Here is a 14,161-nt window from a genome sequence, read left to right as displayed (position 1 = left end):
GGCAGCCTGTCTGCAAGGGGAGCTGGTTTTTAAATTGGCTCCCCTTACGGACCAGCTCCTGCTTGGCACCCCACGCTGCTGCCTCTATCAGAGGCAGCAGTGTAGATTGTAAGTGGGCTCTTCGGGAATGAAGCCAGAGCACAGCGGCTGTGGGCCCCACCCTCAGGGACTATAGAATAGTCAACTAACCGACAAGAATTCATGAGGTTACTCGACTATTTAATTAACCAATATTTAACATCCCTAATCTAGAATAAGATTTCATAGTTAATACAATAGTTTCCCCTCAATTTTGGTTAAAATAAACAAAACAAGGACTCTTTAATCACCATAAATAAGGTGTGATTTTCCAGTTTACATAACTGGCTACACCAGGTAAAAAGTGGGTATAAAACACTGCCTATACCCAGAATGAGCAAGTGTCTCTTCAATGCATCTCCTGCAGCTATTTTCCACACATGATATTAAAACACCAACTGAATGATTAGCTAATCAGGATACTTTTAATACATTAACTAATTGATCAATCATTTTATTGAGAATAATTTTTATATTACATACATATTAAATATTTCCAGTGTCATATTGTTTAAGTATGAATATCTACTAACGTAAATTAAATTATGTATTCACACTATTGTGGTTCTTTTGGATAACGCTGCTCGCTAATTTAGCTCATGAACCACTGAGGTGAGAGTATCACTAGTCATGTTTTATACCTGCTTTGCATATGAGTAAATTATTACACAAGATTGGAAAGCAGTAAAGAATCTGAACTTCAATGTGCAATTTATGTGCAATTTTTGCTCATACAAGAATAGTCACACAATGAAATGATTTTCTACAACTCCCTTTATACCTGAAGGTGGTTCCAAAGAGGATGGAGAGAGGCTTTTCTCAGTAGTGACAGATGGCAGAACAAGGAGCAATGGTGTCAAGTTGCAGTGGGGGAGGTCTAGGTTGGATATTAGAAAAAAATATTTTACTAGGAAGGTGGTGAAGCAGTGGAATGAGTTACTGAGAGAGGTGGTAGAATATCCTTCCCTAGAGGTTTTTAAGTCCGGCTTGACAAAGCTCTGTCTGGGATGATTCAGTTAAAGAGTTGGTCCTGCTTTGGGCAGGTTATTAGACTCAATGACCACTTAAGGTCTCTTCCAACCCTCTGATTCTATGATTTTGCGCTACATATTTCAAATTGCTGGTCTATTTTAGCTCAAAGTAGCCAACACAACAATGCTATTGATAACGTTGCATGGTACTCTGTGAAATCCAAAACCTTCAGGGGGTAGCCAAGTTAGTCTGTACAGGATAAACTTAAAAAACAACAAATAGTCTGGTAGCACTTTAAAGACTAACAAGTGATTCTTAAGTGACTGTGCATGTAGACAGTCACTGGCACAGGATGAATATGTTCTGGAGAGGTGTTCCTCTCAGCCCCGGGAGAAATTTTCCAGCAAGGTTTAGAAATGGCTCGGTTGAGGAGCTATTTACCTTCCGCCTTCTTTACACCCAGTCCCCTAACAGAATCCTCTCATGTTAAAAGAAAAGAAAGAACAATTGAGCCCTTAATTTACAGATATTTGATATAAAAAAATCTTATTTTTGATCAGAATAAAGTATATTTCAGTTCTTCAGATGTTCATTAAACTTGTTACTAATAAGTATTCCCAGGAAAAGTTAAAGCTGTTCTTCACCTACTACCTCTACAGCCTTTTAAAAAAGAATTGAAATGCACAGCACTCAGGGGTGGGAAGTAGACAAGAGACACATGAAACAGAATTCAGCAAGCCATGTAACAGAATAAGCTTCCTAAGGCAACTTTAAAAACATGCAGTTTTTGCCCTGTGATTCTCTCCAGTACAAGTCATATGGCAGTGTTTTTCTCCTTTTATGGTCAAAAGAACAGAAGGAAGTCAGCACCACTACAGAGACTGCTCCCTTCAGTGCCAGCATATGAATTTGTTGTGAGCTGCTGTGCTACTCACTCATTTCTACCTCAGGGGGAGGAGGAGGCTGACAAAAAACAAAAAACTAAAAACACATAAACACATACCCTGAAAGTACAGACAATTTCTCCAATGTATATATACTAATATCCGTCACAAAATGTGTCAGTTTCAAATCTACCCTTTAAAGACTGTATTAAAAACTAAAGGATGCAGTATATGCATTGTATTTGCTTATATAACAGTCCCTTTTTGAATTAATGCCATATCACTGGTATACAAATTTCTCTTTTGGAATAAGATGCACTGACAATGACTCAAAGCTTCAATTAAAATGCAAAACTGTATAATAGAGTATTTACTGTTCTACAATCCTGTATGTGTTTTATAATGTTTTTTATACAGTGAATTAGGAAACAGATTAATAATGTCAATCACAAACATTTAGACTTCTCAAAAACACTGCCAACTTTTTAATGCACCAAACTGTAGTAAGGTAAATGCCATTCCACATTGTTGTAGCATGCCTTCAATGAGTTTTGTTGCTCTGCCTTACTAACAAAAAAAAGTTCTGTTTGGGGTCTCAATAACTAATACAACAATTAGGAAGCCTGGCCCAACTCCTGGCATGCATATATTCTCCAAAATACAGTTTCTTATACAAATTATTTATAGGATCAACCTATTCACCAGCCCCATAGCATGTGGGCTGCAGACTCATCCAAAATCCACCTTGTTGTTACTCAGCTATTTTATAATTAATATTGTAACAGAGCTGTTCCTTGCCTTCTTGGGCACTTATGCAGCAAACCAAGTTTACCAAGGCAAAGTGTTTGCTGGATCACAGGCCAAGTCTTCAAGTTAAGAACATGTGTAAGTATTTGAATTAGCGGAGTCTTGGTCCTTAAAACTAAACTGCCTTGTTAAAAGTTTGCATCTCTTTCACACTGTCGGATAAAATGATTAAAACACTGGATTTTGTAATCAGTTCAAAAAAAAAGTTCTTGGGGTTTTCTGCAAAACTATCTTTGCTAGTACATGAGACCCTAACAAAGAATTTTGTTAGAAACGTAATCATTTTTATTGCCATAGAATTTTCTCTTGGCATTTAGCAGAATAGTGAAAAAGTTTTAATTTTGTATAATCAAATACTATTTCAAATGTAAGCAAGCTTAACATTTTAAGCTGACATTTACCTGATTTATAAATAAAGCAGATAATTAATGTAACTGCATTCACAAAAATACAGACGTTTACTACAATTTTGATAACTTTGCTAGGATTTGGGAATCAACAGGATGCTTCAGTAACAAATGAAAAGGGGATTTTTTTTAGGTAATTTACTTTTAGTTCAGTAAAAAAACCCAAAAAAACCAATGTGTGTTTGTGACAACGAATAGTGATATCCCAACCATGCTTGTTAAAATGTAACTACAGGTTAACCTTCTATAAAACTGGGACTCTGGTCTGGCGCAGCACCACAGATGTTCCAAGCTCACGGAGTCCCAGCCCAGTGCAGCAGGTGGGGGACATAGCACAGGTGAATACAGACAGCACCCATTTCCTCTTCTATGCCGGAAGAGCCTCTACTGGACACAATTATGGTGGCTCTGCCTGGTTTCTACCTGCTTCTATTGGCATCCAACCCTTTCAGATCTCAAAATAAGGAGCAGGCAACATAAAACCTCCTCTACAGAAACCAGCAGCAGCATACACCATAGTATGAGAACTGCAGAACTACAAAACTAGGTTCTAACGTAATGAAATGACATTACACTAAAGGTGGGATTATCATGCTGAAGAAACATTAGATGCTAACAGTTTCTAGAAATAATGACAACAAGGAAGAGAAACAATCCTGCAATTTCAATTTCCACACTTTAAGTAAAGGATCCAATCTAGAAAACAAGTCATTTGAACAAACAATAAATGTCATAAAAACAAAACCTTACTCCCTGTTTCCAAGTAACTCAGATGCTTATGAATACATTTCTAACTGTTCTATCACAAGATAGGGTCTTAGTTGGCATTTATTACAGACCACTCAGTGACAACAGGGAAAAGAATAACGACCTCCTTATGCAAGTATCTATAATGTATAAGAGAAAAGATGTGTGAACATGGGTTTCAATTTAAGTGATATGTTGGAGGTCTCATGATGCCAGTTCTAAAATTTCTTTGGAATTTATAAACATTACAGATTACAGTTTCGTGATCCAACATTTTACTGCTAATATGGAGAAATTCTTTATTAGTTTAGAATCTGTTTTAAGAGATAAAAGGAACTGATAACAGAAGTAAAAATAAATGCTAGCTTAGGTACAAGTAATCATGATTTGATATATTTATAAACATCCATACCATTTATATAGATTTGTTGCCTTAGCTATGTCAATTTCACAAAGCTGAAAACAATCTCGAGCCAATTAGCTACAAAGAAGAACTGACTCAGAACAGTGCAAATGATAATTTGGAATCATCTAAGAATATCTTGACAGATTCCCAGAAAGCCACAACCTAACAATTAAGGAAGAAGACTATGCAAAACACAAACAAACAAACAAACCAAAAAACAAACAAACAAACATCTGGCTTGGAGGGGAAGAGAAGAAAGCTAAAAACAATTAAAAATAATACTAACAAAATATAACAAAGGGAAAGCTGATAGGAAGGAATATGAAACTGGCAGTTAGAAGTCACAGACATCTGATTAGGGAAGTCAAAGAACACAAAAGGGAAAAAAAAGACCAGAAGAATTGTGGATAACAACAAACCTTGTTATAAAAATGCATTAGGAACAAGAGAAACCTGAATATAATATGGGTACACAAGACCACTATACAATCAATAATAATACAAAAATGGCACAAGTGTTCAATAAATATTGAAGTTCTCAATTTGGGGGAAAAGATTACATCATTTCACCAGGCAGTAATAATATTCTTTTCTATTCTGCTACAGGTTGAACTTCTCTAGTCCAGCACTGAGGGGACCTGACCAGTTCTGAACCAGAGAATTTTCTGGATCATGGGAGGTCAATATTGTCTAGAAGCATTATCAACACTTTTACTGCTTACTGGGCTGTTAGAGGACATTTAAAGGTAGATTAGAGTTAAACAATGGCACAGTACACTGAGAGCCAAGACTGAGGGCCGTAAACAAACTTTATGGGACTGTGGGAAAACTGTCCATACCAATGAAAAAACTAAAATCATTCTGGACAATGGATGTTTCCAGACCAGAGAGTTCTGGACTAGCGAGGTTCAACCTATAGTACTCATGGACGATATTAACCAAATCCAATAAAGGCAAATATTTTTAAATCAGCAAGTCCAGATAATTCACATTCAATAATTAAGCGAGTTAGCCAAGTAAACCACTGAAAATCATCATTACTCTTCCAATTAGACTTGGAGCACTGGTATGATTTTAGTAAGCCAAAGCCCACTTACCCAGGGTGTGGTCAAGTTTCCTGCAATCCCAAAAATTCTGTTTACAGCCACCAGCCCTGGCTCTCAGTGTTCCGAGGTGTTATCTTCTAAGAGCCTAGTGGAAATATTGGTAATGCTGTTAGACAATATTGATCTCCTGCGGTTTGGCAAATTCTCTGGTTTGGCAACAGTCAGGTAGCAAGTGGGGTGTGTGTGGAAAGAGTGCTTAGTACTGTGGAGCCGCCTTCCCCCTCGCCCCACAGAGCTGCTTCCCACAGAGGCAGTAGGTGCGGGGGAGAGAGCCAGCTCCCCCAGGGCACCAGCTCCTACAGAGCTACCTGTCTCTTTCCTCCCCCGTCCCGCTGCAGCGGGAGGTGGGAGGAGAGAGGGGGCAGATAGAAGACAGTACACATGGGAAGCTGGCTTTCAAACTGACACCCTAAACATACTGGGTCCTGCCAATTGTCTGCTCCCCATTCTGCTACCTCTATCCAAGGGATGGGTGTGCAGGCTGGAGCCAGTGCTCAGCGATAGCCAGCTCCCCATAAGCAGTAGCTCCTATATGCCCCATCTGTGTGTAAACTAGGAATGTTAACTTTCAATTAACTAATCAAATAGTCGATGGGATTTCCACTGACTAATTGAATACAGACAGTCCCCGGGTTACGTACAAGATAGGGACTGTAGGTTTGTTCTTAAGTTGAATCTGTATGTAAGTCGGAACTGGCGTCCAGATTCAGCCGCTGCTGAAACTGACCGCCAGTTCTGACTTACATACAGAATCAACTTAAGAACCCCAAGCGTCCCCAAGTCAGGTGCTGCTGAAACTGATCAGCAGCTGATTCCAGGAAGCCCGGGGCAGAGCAACTCTGCCTCGGGCTTCCTGTAGTCAGCGCTGGTCAGTTTCAGCAGCAGCTGACTTGGGGATGCCTGGGGCAGAGCAGCTGGGGTGCTGCCGGGTTGGTCCAGTAGCGCCCAGAGCGGCGCTGCGGGACTAACCGGCAGCGCCCCAGCTGCTCTGCCACAGGAGTCTGGAGAAAAGCCTAGTCTGCTGGGGGGGGGGGGGGGTCGTACTAGCTGCGCCCCCCCCCACCCCAGCAGACCAGGAAGACGCGGGCGGTGGACCGAGACGTCCCGCTGCCTGGGTCCTCCGCGGCTTTGCTCCCAGTCTCCCTGGTCTGCTGGAGTGCCTGGAGACCAGCAGACCAGGGAGACGGGGAGCAAAGCCCCTGAGGACGCCAGCAGCAGGACAGCTGCCAGCAGGACAGCCCCCCCCACGGCTTTGCTCCGCATTTTCCTGGTCTGCAGACCAGGGAGACGCGGAGAAAGCCCCAGAGTACACGGGCGGCAGGACCGCGAGGTCCCGCAGTCCGTGTCCTCCGGGGCGAGCCCCGTTCGTAACTGCGGATCCGACATAAGTCGGATCCGCGTAAGTCGGGGACTGCCTGTAGTCAATAAGTACTAGCACAGCATTCCGCCTTTGAAATGTACAAGAGCCTCAGCAGGGGCTCTTGTGCATTTCAAAGATTGAAACACCGCATGGAGCCCAAGGCCAGCAGGGAGTTGGAAAGCCACCACTGCGTCCCCGCCCCTCCCACAGAACTAGAACTGAGGGAAACCAGCTTTTAAGCCAACACCCCACAGAGAGCTGCACTTTGCTCCCCCCCCCCCACCCACCCCATCCTGTCTCCTTCTGTAGTGTATCGACTATGCAATAAGCTTTTGCTTACTGGATAGTTGTCTAGTAGCTTACATCTCTAGTGTAAATGTGTAACCACTAAAAATTCACACAATTACATGTTTACACACAAAAAAAGTTAGTTGACATCCCTAGTCCCAAGGATGCTGGACTAGAGAGGTTCAACCTGTATTTGAATTTGTACTGCATGGTATTTTAATTAAAAACCACAATGATCTACAATTACCATAGCACACATTAAATGGATGAAAAATCTGTGTAACTGATAGGTGTCAAAAAATAATTCTCAACAGCATATGACCACCAAGTGGGTGTTTTCTCAGAGACAGCCCACGAGTATCAGTTCTTGGCTCTACAATACTTAACAATTTATCAATGACCTGGAAGAAAATACATTATCACAGATAAAGTTTGAAGAGGACACAAAAGGTCAGGGAGTGGTGAATAAAGAGGAGGGTAGGTCACCGATTCAGAGTGATACAGACCGCTTAGTAAACAGGGAACAAGCAAACGATACCCATTTTTAATACAACTAAAAATAAGTACATACATCTAGGAACAATGAATGTAGACCATACTTACCCAGGATAGAGTGCCCTATTCTGTAATAACTCGGATTTGGGGATCATGGTGGACAATATGCTTAACATAAGCTCCCAATATGCTATAGTCAAAAATAGTAATGTCACGCAGGAATCTGAGACACACACTCCATAATTTATACAACCATTTAATGTCACACCACATCAATACTTATTACCAGATCAAAGAAAGAATACATTCACAGAACTGGACCAGTATATTACTACAATAAAGTACTGCAAAAAACAGGATTGCTGATAGACTATGCTACCCATAACTACTACACTAGCAGAATCGTATCTTAGAGTATAGACAGTTACATACAAAAAGGAATCACTTGAATATATAGGGCTGAATCCTACAAAGATTTATAGTGTACTTCGCTTTGAGCACAGTAATTATTCCTACTGACTAAGGAGCAAATCCTGCAAGCTGACTTGCATGATGTCACACAGAACTATAAACTAGGTAGAGAACACACAATGAAATCAGAGAAGTGAGTGTAATCTGTGTAACTCAGGCACTTCTAATTAGATAATCATCTCTTAGCAGTTTCTGAAGTGCTTTACTGATTTGTATATTATTAAAGCAATTAGTGAAATAAAATTAATTATTCATATGTATCTCACTGGGACTGCCTGATATTTAATTAGGCTAAAACAAAAGTTACCCAGCTTTTGCCATTTCTAGAGTTCAAAATTAATAAAGCTTACAAACATTTAAAAAATGAGAATTGAGAATGAGTGCCCCTGAACAGTAATTAGATATGCCCCCCCAAAATAACTGTCCCATTTCAGTCATTTGTAGTGCGGTAGCATCAAAACTCCAGTTAGGATTTGGCACTGCACAAACATATAGAAAAACAAAACCAGTAGTACTCTGTATTTTCACTGAAACAAAGGACATTCACTGCCTCTCAGTAAAATTACCTACACCCTTCACCATGGAATCCCATCATCTATCGCAGTTTGAATTTTATAACTACAAATACATCCCCAATATCCTGCACCATGTATATAATTCAGAGAAATTCCATTTTACCTCATTTTTTTCTTTGAGCTTTTGGGTTAGCTCAGTATAAAACATTTTAACTCACTCGTTTCAAATTACTTTCTCTATTCACTATACCCATGAACAATATAGTAAGACTGAATGAGACTCATGAAATATACTATTGTTAGAGTGTTAATAATGGGCCGAAATCATGACAGGCAGTGAATTCAGTAGGACTACATACAAACATATATCTCTCTTGCAGGTTCTGCCTCCCAAAATCCTCATATTTACTATGTATGGTTTATTGTCCACTAGGAACATTAAAATTAAGGGTTATCAGTAGCATAAGTTTATTTTCAGGATTTTAATATCAGATCATCAGTATTACTGCTAAATAATCAAATTAAATCCAAAGGATGAAAATGTTGTGATTTGTTATTACTACAAAATAAAAATATATGAATTAGTAAGTGAATGATCAAACTTCATACACGCAGCAGAAAGTGGGGTTTCTGAATCTAGTCATTAAATGGTTTTAAAGAAGGCCACTAGAATTTTGCAGCATGCCCAACACAAATAATTTACGTTACAAGCTATAATTACAGGGTATTCAGATGTGCATACAAATATGACTGATGAGAGAACTAATCAGTTTGACATTATCTGTACATACGCAAAAGGCTTCTCTTTTAAGGTGGAAATTTCATTCTAGTCTCGATGATTTGCATTGTGTAGCATAGATACTTTGAGTATGTATTTTTAAACACTAATTTTAAACAACAATATGGGAATTTTGTTTATGGGAATTCACATCACCTATATGCAAATCAATACAAACTGTCAGACTACCAGAAAAGATTTTTTGACCTGACAAAACAAATGTAAAAGCGGAGAGGAGTTCTGTGGCACCTTATAGACTAACTGAAGTGTAGGAGCATAAGCTTTCGTGGGCAAAGACCCATCTGACGAAGTGGGTCTTTGCCCACGAAAGCTTATGTTCCTACACTTCAGTTAGTCTATAAGGTGCCACAGGACTCCTGCCACTTAAAACAAATGTATAGCATATAAAGCAGTGTTATGAAGACATACTAAGATGCAGGACACTGTCAATAAAGAATCTCCATAGCACTATGACAATCTACTACTCAATGTTCCCCAATGGTATCCAACTAATCCACATTACTACAGTTTCCCCATGGGGTTGGGGTTTTTTTGTTTGTTTTTTACTAGCAGGTACTTGACTTTTTAATGGTTACTAATGTATAGATTTTTTAAATTGAGGGTGAAGGAAACAGGAATTCAAGACTTACTATATAAAGGATAATAGAGGACAGCATAAAAGGAAATTACAAGAGAGTGCATATGAAGTACTCAATTAAAAAAAAATAATAATAAGCAATCCTGAACATCTTAGATACAGTTAGTTGCATTTAGGTACAATCTTATAAACCAGATGTGCTGTAATAGTTGAACAAAATGCAGTATTTGGAAGAATTTTAGCCTTAAACTATTAGTTTCCACTTTTGTGGGTTTAACTCAAGCTCTTGATGTTTTTCTAATGTAATCTATAATTTTCTTTTATAGCCATGAAAAAAATTACAGTATAGCCTGCGTAGGGTAAGAAATTCCTGCTCTCTATAGCTCTTCATAATTTTATTCATTTAAACTAGACACATGGGAAGTCAGGAAAGAAACTCTGTCATCATACAGAAATCATGTCTAAGAAAAATGACAAGTTGCTGCTGTACAAATATTATCTATATTTTAAAGGAAAAATTAACAGTATCACACATTACAGAACATGCAACAAATTAGCTTTATTTTTTCTCTATCTGGCATTAAGCTTCACTGTTTTTTTGTAGTCAAGTGGTGAGTAGATAAAATTACTTGCTCAACAGTCAATCTTATGTCACAAATGTTTTTATTCCTCCAGGTATGCAAGCGAGTTTTCCTCATTGCAAAAGTGAGTTTTAGATTATTATATATTTCTAACTAAGCAGACAGGGAGATGCTGGGAGGAGGGAAGAGAAAAAAAAATCAAAATAAAAAAAATTGACAGGACAACATGAAAATAGAAAATGGAGAAAGTGCAAAGCGAAAGTCTCTTTCTATCACTTTATGGAACACACACAATTCTAGTACATAACACAGGAATGTTGAGAGTTTAGCATAATCAAAGCCCAATCAATAAATTGAAAATGAAGAGTACCTTGAAGCTAAACTAGAAAAATAATGAGTGAAATCAAGCGTGGTATAAGTTCAATGTCAAATACATCACAATAAAAGGGTTGTTTAGGGATTCAGCCAAAAGGGTGGAGTCAGAGTCTTTTCTATCCATCCTCATAACTAACTTCATTATTCTCTTGTTTAACCTAAGAAAAGCATTTTCAAAGCAGTTTACAATCAGATGTCACTAGCTGCTAGAAAGAATTTTTTTTTCAGTGTAACCTGAGACATGAATTAAAACCAGTATAATTATACTGCTTGTACACGCCACTCTGGCAGTTTTTGGACTTAATTTGTGCTACTTGGAAAGAGAATTAAGCTAAACTAAAGAAAAGCACCCTTATTCTATAATAGAAGTGTCCTTACAGGGCTTATATATTGATATAAGGATACCAGCGTAACTGGTAAAACTTTATCATGCTGATGAGGCCTGGAGAGTTTCAAGGATTCACAGTAGGGCAAAACAAAAACAAAAACAAAAAACCTCAACAATAAACAACCATCCCCGCTCCCCCATACACATACACACACACTAAATTTTGCTTTTAAAAGGGAGAAAGGAGCCATTTGGTACTGCTTCACCCTATTTATAGGCACATGATTGGTTCAAAGGCTAAACCACATTGTGCAGTGTGCTGGATGAATAAAGAATAGCTATAATAAAAGGGAAAATACAATCACATAAACACAGAGCTCAGTGGACACGAAAGACACCTAAATATATGTGCATTAATCTCCCCCTCCCCCATGCACACACCCTCCTACTGCTCGCCTTATCCACCTGCTATAGTTTGAACTACGTGCATCATCTCTTTGGGGAGAGAGCTACCCACCTACTTGCTTAAGTGCCTGTGCGGTGCTAGCCCCCGCACTAGTCCCGCAGGTGCTCTAGGACAGGAGACCAGGCCCTGCGACCCCCACCCCAAATGTAAAGCGGGAACCTCACATTCTCCCCAAAGCCCAACTAAGAGTGGCGGCGCGGGGTGGGGGGGGGGGGAGGAGAGCAGCAACGCAGTACGCGGGTAGCCACCCGCCTCCTCAGCGAATGTGGGGGGGGAGGGGAGGAGTCCGGGACCCCTGGGAGCGGGTAGCTGGACGCCTAGGCGGGGAACTGCGGCGGTGCTCTGGTCTGCGCCCACATGTCCCTGCCTGCGCCCACCCGCACCGTCTCCCGGGGCAACGCAAGAGGCCGCGCGAGCCCAGCGCCACCTCCCCACGCGTGAGGGTGCGGGGGGAGGGAGGGGGAAGGCCTCCAACCGTCCTTCTTACCTGAACCGCTACGTTCTGCCGGCGGCAGCCACCCGCACTAACGCCTCCCCCCCGCGAGACAGGCGTCCTAGTCCCCGCCCAGTCAGAGAAGGCGTAGACTACTCTGCCCCACCTCCCCCCGCCAAGTGACCTATCACGGGCGCCGACCCCAGCCCACTATGGGCGGACACATGTCCCCCTCAACCCCGCCTCCTCGCCGTGACAGACAGGGCAGCGCGTTCCTACCATCCTAATCAGAGCTAACGGGCAGCTGGGACCAACCAAACCGTGCATGGGGGGGGGGAGGGGGGGAATAATGGACCATGAACCCCCTTCCACAGTGTGAGAGGAGGCAACCTCTAGCTTCCTCCCCAAACCCAGTGCAAGTGGGGGCCAGGGCTGCCATAGTTGCTATTGGTCCTATTTACCTCCTGTTGTACGTTTGGTACGCCTGATATTTTTGGTACGTTTTAGGAATTTTTGTGCTAATATTATACATTTTTGCTCAGAAGCCTCTAAGTTATAATTTCATGTTCCACACTCATTTTTAAAACGTTAACATTTCTTACATCGGATACATGTTCATTAATATCTTTTCAGTTTATTATGCAAATGAAGCCTGGGGAGACGAGACTGTGACTGCGTGTATTGTGTTATGTGATGCAATCATGTGATGTATTCCTCCTCTTCACGTGGCCGCGTCACTGGCCCAGCCGCCCTGGCGTCAGTTTGAGTTGCAGTGATGCAGTTAGCGCTGTGTTCCGGTTACTCGGCTACTTGTTTGCTTACTTTTACAAATCCTTTGTGAACATTTTGTGTTTTCACGTTGTTTTTGGTGAACCCATTATGAGTGAAGAGAAAAATATGGTTATTCGTTCAGATAGTGATGAAAATGATAAGGATAACACTCCTAAGAGAAAAAAACAAAAGTGTACAGCTTCTTACGAGAGAAAATTGCCGTCGAAGTTGTTGACACATGAAAAATTTTCTGGCTGGCTAGTAGTTAGTAAATACAACCCAGGTAAAGGTTTCTGCAAATTATGCAATTGCGAAATTGCTGGTAGTTTAAGTCAAATTGAAAGACATGAAAACACAGAAAAGCATAAAAAAACCCTAAAATCTACAAAACAAACTTCAAAAGTAACTGACTTTATGAAACCTGGTCCATCCTCTATTCACTCAGCACAGATAGCAGCTGCTGAGCTTAAACTGTGTGGATTTATTGCAGAACACAATTTACCTATAGCCCTTTTGGATCATTTGCCTGGCCTCGTTGCAAACGTTTGTCCAGATTCAAAAATAGCAAAGGATATCAAGTGTGCTAAAACCAAAGGAACATACATTTTTTCTAATGTGATCAGTGAACATGACTTCAGTAACCTAGTTTCTAAGTTGAAGGTGACAAAATTTTCTTTTATTATTGATGACATTTCTACTATCAAACAACTTGTTCTGGTAGCTAGACATTATGATACTGAAGTTCAAAAAACAGTGGACAAATTTCTAACACTATTAGAAATTAAAGACACAACTGCTCTTGGAATTTATAATTGCATAGAGGTGTTTTTTAACAGTAATGAAATCTCTTTTGAAAACCTAATAGGATTTGCCAGCGATAATGCTACTGTTATGATGGGAAGCAAAGGAGGAGTTCAGCATCTCTTAAAACAGAAAATTTCTCATATCTTCATACAACCTTGTGTTTGCCATTCATTGTACTTGTGTGCTCCTAAAGCCTGCACTGCACTGCCACATTATTTAGAAGAGTTAGCCAGAAATATTTTTTCATATTTGAGCAATAGTCCTAAGCGCCTAAATGAATATAAAGAATTTCAAACATTTACAAATACCAATCCTCAAAAAAATATCCACATTAGCTACACAAGATGGCTTTCCCTTGAGCAAGTGGTGAAAAGAATTTTAGAACAATGGCCTGCACTTTTAATGTTCTTTACATCTGCTGCATTAGAAGATGGCATTCCTATGGCTTCAAGAATTCTAGAGGGATTACAAAATCCAATTACAAAAATGTA

The 14,161-nt window shown here is 40.1% G+C and overlaps 1 protein-coding gene across 12 annotated transcripts in view; it reads right to left on the bottom strand.

The window, feature by feature from the left end:
• Nucleotides 1–12,289, bottom strand: part of CYRIA (CYFIP related Rac1 interactor A) — a 78,851-nt gene extending 66,562 nt beyond the window's left edge. For 7 of the 12 annotated variants that reach the window (XM_075923457.2, XM_075923465.2, XM_075923466.2 and 4 more), the window contains exons 1-2: nucleotides 12,150–12,284; nucleotides 5,399–5,492 (exon numbers count right to left, since the gene is read on the bottom strand). The gene's annotated coding sequence lies outside the window, so the exon portion shown is untranslated. The other 5 variants (XM_075923458.2, XM_075923469.2, XM_075923459.2 and 2 more) reach the window with 5 other exon arrangements.
• Nucleotides 12,290–14,161: the final 1,872 nt, after the last annotated feature.

This window comes from Pelodiscus sinensis, chromosome 3 (assembly GCF_052426305.1).
Source record: "Pelodiscus sinensis isolate ZL-2025 chromosome 3, ASM5242630v1, whole genome shotgun sequence".
Classification (NCBI taxonomy): domain Eukaryota; kingdom Metazoa; phylum Chordata; order Testudines; family Trionychidae; genus Pelodiscus; species Pelodiscus sinensis.
Note: the sequence above shows the minus strand (reverse complement) of the source record. Positions and strands in the feature narration are given on the sequence as shown.